This window comes from Protopterus annectens, chromosome 4.part0, assembly GCF_019279795.1.
Source record: "Protopterus annectens isolate FY-2018-M chromosome 4.part0, PAN1.0, whole genome shotgun sequence".
Lineage (NCBI taxonomy): Eukaryota > Metazoa > Chordata > Ceratodontiformes > Protopteridae > Protopterus > Protopterus annectens.
The window spans coordinates 704,443,281-704,450,771 of record NC_056733.1 but is presented as its reverse complement, the minus strand read 5'-3'; positions in this window follow the sequence as shown (position 1 = coordinate 704,450,771).

Sequence of the window (7,491 nt, the reverse complement as noted above, 5' to 3'; positions counted from 1 at the left end):
ACCCCCTTTGAGTCTAGTGAACTTTTTGACAACTCCCCCATTTTGTTAAATCACATAACCTGAAGCCAGAAAAAAAAAAAAAAAGCTTTCCGTATTTGCTCGCGGAATTTAAATGCGGACTTTCCTCTGAGAAAGTGCGTTGTATTTTCGATGACCATCGCCTTTTAGTTAACTGGAGGGTACCAAGTCCAGCAAATGCTGCCAGGAATCTACAGGACAACAGGAAGAAACTTGGAACCATAATGAGGGAATTTGGGCACAAAGGCGAGACCAGTCAATAGAAAAAAAGAAAACCCAAATCTTCTTTTAGATTTGCACATTATATGAAACAAGGATATATGTTAGGGTAGGATTTACGTCCTACCTTAGCTAGGTTTCATCCCCAGCACCAAGTTCATGCTAAGCATTTCTAAATCCTACTATGATGACTATCTCTATCATATATTATTCCTTTTATACAATTTTCTTAGTATGTTATATTTTGAAATAAAAAGCATGTGTCAAAATATTCATCAGTTTTGTTTTATTTTGAGGAGAATGCAGAGGCTACATGGATTAAGAAAGCCTCAATAACTTGGTAATGAGTTGCTTTGTAAGCCATTTTTTATTGGTGTCCTGCTTCATTTAGTTGCCTGTTTATTTTGATAGATTATGGCAATGGTGACATTATCTGGAAATTTGTGACATTCTTTAGAATAGGGTGGAACTGAGGGACTGACTAGATTCTGGTAGTGTTTGTCTTTATTGGTTCATTGACTTGCCAGTGACGTGACATTTTTATTTTCTTATTTTTGGGTCTTAACATCTTCATATTTTCTGCATGCATGTTCCAACATTTTAACAAGATTTTCATTGATTCTTTAACATTTAAGATGATTACATGGAAGCAAAAAAAATAATGTTGCAGCATATTATGAAAGTAAGGTATAAAGTATGTGGAAATGTGAAAAGCTTTAATGTAACTTGTGTTTTAGTAAGAATGGCACTATGATTCTGAACTAAAGCAGATTATCTTTTGCTCTTGCGTTTATCTTTTTTTAAGTGATCGCATTTTTTTCCTTTCTTTCTTTTTTTTGCCTCACAGCAAGTGGATCTCCAGTTTGATTCTCAGCTGGGGTGCCTTCTGTGCCAAGTCTGCATGTCTACCCTGCAGTTGTGTGGGTTTCCTCCAGGCAGTGCGGCTTCCACCCACATTCCAAAGACATGCAGTAGATGGACTGGACACTATAACTTGACCATAGGTGCGAGTGTGTGTGTGTGTGCAAGTGAGTGGTACGAATGAAATACCATGGTAGGGCTAGCCACCCGGCAGTTTAAATCCTCACTCGAGATGACTGTCACTGTTGAGTGACACCCTAACCCCATGTAAAAAAATGGGAAAAAGGGTTGAGGATGGATGGTTTAGGTAAGGGAAAAAGATTGTGTCATGAGACAATCAGGTGTGTATGGCTTAGGGTTAGAGTAAGGGTTATGTAATAGGATAGATACAGTGTTGTTTAGGTTTGTGTCTTGTATAACAGGACAGCTATGGAAAGGGTTTTTCTAAGGTAAGATGTAGGGGCAGGGCCATTGCTCTACCTCATTAATGCCTGTTAGCCCTAATACTACCTCCTGAGATACCACCAACTTCGACACATAGGACCTCAACATCTCATCCTACAGATGGCATACTCATGAGTGCAGCAACCCTCTTACCCTGCAATGTCAGCAGTTGAGCTAGTTGGTGTGGGAATAGAACCCACAGCCTTCTGCACTAAAGGCAAGTGTACTGCCTGTTGTGACACTGTGTGTGTGTGTGCGCGCGCGTGTGTGCGTGAGTGTGTGTGCGTGAGTGTGTGTGCGTGAGTGTGTGTGTGTGTGAGTGTGTGTGTGTGTATGTGTCAGTGTGTGTGTGTGTCAGTGTGTGTGTGTGTGTGTGTGTGTGTGTGTGTGTGTGTGTGTGTGTGTGCGTGCGTGCGTGAGTGTGTGTGTGCGTGTGTGCGTGTGTGTGTGTGTGTGTGTGTGTGTGTGTGTGTGTGTGTGTGTGTGTGTGTGTCGTAAAATGCATGCAAACACAAATCATGTTATTCAAACAATTTTCTAAGTTAAAAAGAGCAATATTTAAAATCTATCCCTATTTTTGGGCCATGATATCCCCATTATTTCAGACTTTGTCCAGATGTCTTGCTCTGAGAGGTCGAGAGGTATGTGTACCTCTCAACTGTCCAGATTTATGTCTTATATTTTTGGCTTATTCTTCATAAAATTGTGGTTTTCTGGCAAGTCACTTCTTCTTCTTTCGGCTGCTCCCGTTAGGGGTCGCCACAGCAGATCAACTGTTTCCATTTCCTCCTGTCCTCTGCATCTTGCTCTGTCACATGAACCACAAGTCACTGATGACTGAAATAATTAAATAATGCCATATATTTCAGTTTCAGACATTTCTTTCAGAAAATGCATGCTAAAACAAATGCTGTTGTTCTAGCAACTTTTTAAGTCTGTATGAACAATATTTAAAATCTGTCCCTATTTTTGGGTCTTTGTCTGCCCCCCATTATTTTAGACTTTGTCTAGATTTCTTATACTAAGAGGTTGAGAAGTATGAAGGTTTGGTATGTACTGCCCTAGTCTGGGGGGGGGTCATGTTAGTCAATTAACTTGATCAGGCTTGATCCTGTAACTTGGCTATAAGAAACAAGAGCCTAAATCCTCTACACCAACTACCAGACTGCTGAAGGAATTGTGAGTTTGTTTCAGTGCATTTTCAAGGGATTATGAGTTTCAGTTCATATTCATGGAATTGTGTGCTTCAAAGGAAGATAAGTTTAGTGTTGCTCATGCCAAGTCTGTTTTCAGTAGTGCAACTAACTGTTTTGTTTAACAAATGGGAGTCATTATTTGTACTGTAGAATTTGAAAGCACTGTTAGTAGCATAATTCCCTTTGGAGCAGAAGGCTGTGGATTCTACTCCCACACCATATAAATGGAGTGCTGATGCTGCAGTGCCCTTTCAATTGCTGATTATATGGTGTATTTTAAGGTGGGATAGTGGTTCTACACACTTTGTGTAAGATGTCTAATAATTATGAACCTGTTGTCAGTTTGTCAGTCATTCCCTATTGCAATATTATCAGCTTAACCATTTTTTTAATGTAAAATAGGCAATTAATTCTTCAAGGGCAGCAAGCACTGAATTTGTAGATGAAACACTGAAATGTAAACCTGTTTGCCAGTAGCAACTTCATTAGTTACAGATCTCTTTAATATGGAATTATTTGCATGACTTTTATGTCTCCAGAGATTGTGCTTATTGGCAGCTATTGATGGATTGTAATGACATAAGTTTGAGTGGCCTTTTATGGTTGACATTTTCTGAAATGGGTAGTTTTGTCATTATTGGTTTATACATTTTGTTTTATTGCTTACTGGAATAATGCTCAAAACTACAAATTAAAAAAAAAAACACTCTAACAAGTGGTGCCATATTATACAAGGAATATGATTTAATACAGTCAGGAATGTGAATCAAAAAACACATACATATATGCCTGGCCCTGAAAATGTGTGCAAGGAGCCTATGAATTGAAAACAACCCAAAAGTAAACAATCCTCCACTGGCCAGATGCATTTTCTTTGAATGTGGGTTTTAATGCTGTTTCAATGAATGTGAGTTTCAAGGGCAGGGAAGTATACAGCCCATGCTAAGTGTTTTCCTTGTGAGACTGTATTGTTTAGCAAATTGCTATCAGCGTTGTACTATTCTATTTCAATATCTGTAATCATTGCAGAAGTAAATAAGAAAGCAGTATGCACACTGACAGGTTTGAACAGTGTTTATGGTAACTGAGGAGAAACAGCCAAGTAATGGAACATTGGAATGGCTGCAGAGGGGGCTATTGCAGGGGGTGTAGGTGGTTGCTGCAGGAGGGGATGCTCTGGCGGCCTGGATGTATTACCCTGATAGGGGACCCATTTTACCATGATTCAGCTGTGAGTTTGTGTCTTAAAGTAAATGAATTGATAATTCATTTAAAAGGTTTACAGCATTGGGCTATTTAAGGACATTTGTGTCTTTTGTTATAGCCCTGCGAGAGACAAATTTAGAGAAGCAAGGACATGCTGCAGTGTTAAGGGACTATTGATCCTGGGGGCTAACTTGTACTTTTCATGGTGCAAGGTACAGAGGGAGTGATGTTACTGATTTGTAAGCAGTACTGTCTGACATTAGAAGATATCACAGTGGATGCACAAGGGTGTTATGCTGGAATGGATGACTATATTGTTGTAATTTATAATATAGTATATAAAGTCAAATTCTTAATTTACCCAATCCCTTGAACCGTACCAAAAGGAATTAGAGAAATAATGAGGAAAATAATTATTTTTCTTGAAAGCATAGCAGTATGTATGAAAGACTGGAATTTCTTTTTATTTTATTTATCCTTTGTTGACCAGATTAGTCCTACATTTTACAGGGGAATCCAGAGGTGGTGTTTACACTACTTGGGGAAATTTGGTTAGGGCATCAGGAACTTTTCCTGCTCTTTCTGACAGGTGCCATGGGATCTTTTATATCCACCTGAGCCACCACCATCGCAAGTAAGACCGTGGTTTAACGTCTCATTCAAAGGATGATGCACTCAGGAGTGTAACACCCCTCATATGCTGCACTGCAGTGGCAATTATTGATCTAACTGGTGTAGGAATAAAATACTTTTCTGCACCAAAGGCTACCTGCTGTACCACTTATATTGATAGTACGTTGCTATGAATGTATCCAAGATTTGAAGTAGACTTAAGACATGTCATGTACCATGTATGGGGTGATTTGAGGGTACTTGTGTTAAGATGCTGGGACTGACTTCTATTTTTGAGCAGATAAGAAAGATATAGGTGATGGAGACAAAGTGCCTGAAACAAATGGTTGAATGCATACTGTAGGACAAATAATGAAATGGGGGCATTAGAACAGAAACCAAAGTAGCTCCAGCTGCAGAAGAGGTAAAAGAGAACAGATTATGGTGATTTAGGCACATCACAGGGAAACCAGAAGACAATCTGGTAAAGAATGCTTGGGACTGATGAGAAGAAGACAAGAGAAAAGGAGATGTGGGTATCCAGCAAAATGGATGGACTGTGTGACAGATGACTTGTGACAGTTAGGCATGATCATTGAAGGAGATGGGAAAACGGCACTGGATTGAGAGAGGTGGTGAGAATTTACATAACACTTCAACCTCATGAAGAAAATGGGGGAAAACCGGGATGGGTTGATGATAATGATGGTATAGTATGGTACAGTACTGTGTGGTGTGGTATAAAATAGAGATTTCTTTGTTTGTTGACAATTTATCTGATAAATTCAGATAATTTATTAAAGTTTTGGGTCAGTTTGGTATGTCCTCTGCAAGCTGAACACAATTAAGATAAAACTAATAGCAGTGAATTTTTGCAGACTCTCAGATGCTGAAGAATAGGTAAGATTATATATGTGTCAGATGTCACATTGTATGTAACTGAACTGGGATATTTGCTTTTGGGGATTTACTTGCTGTGTTATTCATAGGTTCATAGATTAGTACTAAGCTAACTGTCCTTGCGAGCCATTTTAAGCCTAGCCAGTTATCCCTTGTGAGTCTCAAACCCTGCACCTTGTGTTTGTAAGGCAAACACCTTAACCCTTAGGCCACCCTCCCAACCCTATTAATTAGTTGAACTTCATTGTTTTCACAGAAATCAGTATTTACTTGCAAAACCCACTCACATTTATTATGCTACTTCCTGGGGTGATGTCAACTTCAGTGGGACTTGTTGCTAGGTTATCATAATGTATATATATGTCAGTCCTGGGCCCCCTCTTGTTCGGCATTTATTTTTCTGAAGTGCAGGCAAACATAGGGGGATTGTGGCTGACAAAATTTGCAGATGACTGCAAACTGGGCACCATAATTGACACTCCATCAGACACAGACATCCTGCAGAGAGGTCTCATAGAAATGGATAACTGGTGCCAGAGCCATGGCCTTAAGCTAAATGCCAAAAAATGTATAGTCATACCCTTTGGGAAAAACAAGGTAACCCCTAATTACCACATAGGTGGTAATCCATTAAACACGGAAGAAGTTATCAGGGACCTGGGGACCCAAGTTGACAGTAACCTCTCTTTTGACACTCACATTGCCAAAGTGGTTAGGAAGACCTTCTACATTGCCCACCTGATCATGAAGGGATTCACATCCAGATCAGGAGAGGTCATTGTACCCCTGTACTCTTCACTTATCAGACCAATGATTAAGTACAATGCCCCATTCGGAATGTACATTACCCGACACCTGCAGCAGTTGGAAAGACCCCAAAAGTTCCTCACCAAAAGGATAAAGGGGCTCAAACATATGTCATACGATGCCCGACTGAAGAAACTCCAGCTCTATTCAGTCACATACCGTCTGCTCAGAGGTGATCTGTGCCTGACATACAAGGCCATGTCCAACCCGGAATTAATGGACATGCTCCACCTCAAAAAATCCAAATCCACCAGAGCCACGAGAGCAAGAGACTTAAACCTCAACACAGATATAAATAGGACATGCTGGAGGGACAGATTCATCACCCAGAGACTCCCTACACTATGGAACAGAATCCCAGTCCATGTGAGGCAGAGCCCCTCACTGACTCTGTTCAAGAGAAATCTTGACGAGTGGATGGGAGATCGTAGGTTTACCCCGGGAATCATCTCTGTGTCACTGCTGGACAGAGGCACAGCAAACTAATGGGTATAGTATTCTCATCCTAAGGGGTGGTGAAAGCCACACACACTCTGGCTAGGCTTATAAATGCCCTAGGGCAGATAGCCTAGTATGAACCTATGAACCTATAAATGAGCTATGCCATTGAAGGGGACTGTGACTTGGCATGGGTAACCAAAATATGTCATCTAGGAATGCCTTAAAAGAGCTGGTACTGCCTATAAATATGCTGTGTGCTGGGCAGGAATTATCCGCCTCTGCTACCACTGCCACACCACAGTTATATTCATCTGAATTTACATTGCTGTCTTTCATATGTGTTCGAATAGTTTAAGGATATTTTCAGAGCCACCACCTTCTATTTGCCACCCCCACCCCACTGGTATACTTTCCAGATTGCGCCCTCCCCCCTTCTTCAAATTCCTGGATCTGCCACTGCCTGGGATTCCACTTGTGTCCCTGCTGGACAGGGGGATTGGGTGCTGGCTTGTCAGAACATGGGCTAAATTGTTGGCTAGGCTTGTAAGGGCCTCTGGCCCAATAGCATAGTAACTTCCTATGATACCATGATCCTATTTCTTAACGTGTGTTCACAAACCTTAACTCCAGTATCCAATGAGGTAGTGTTTCTTCTCGAGACAGAAGGTTCAGGAATAATTGCCTTCTGCTCCATGTTTTGAAAGAGAACCTCTTTTGTTCATTTTTCTTTATGACAATGTTTAACCTTTTCAGCCTTTTTAACAGAAAAATATATAAGTATTTGAAC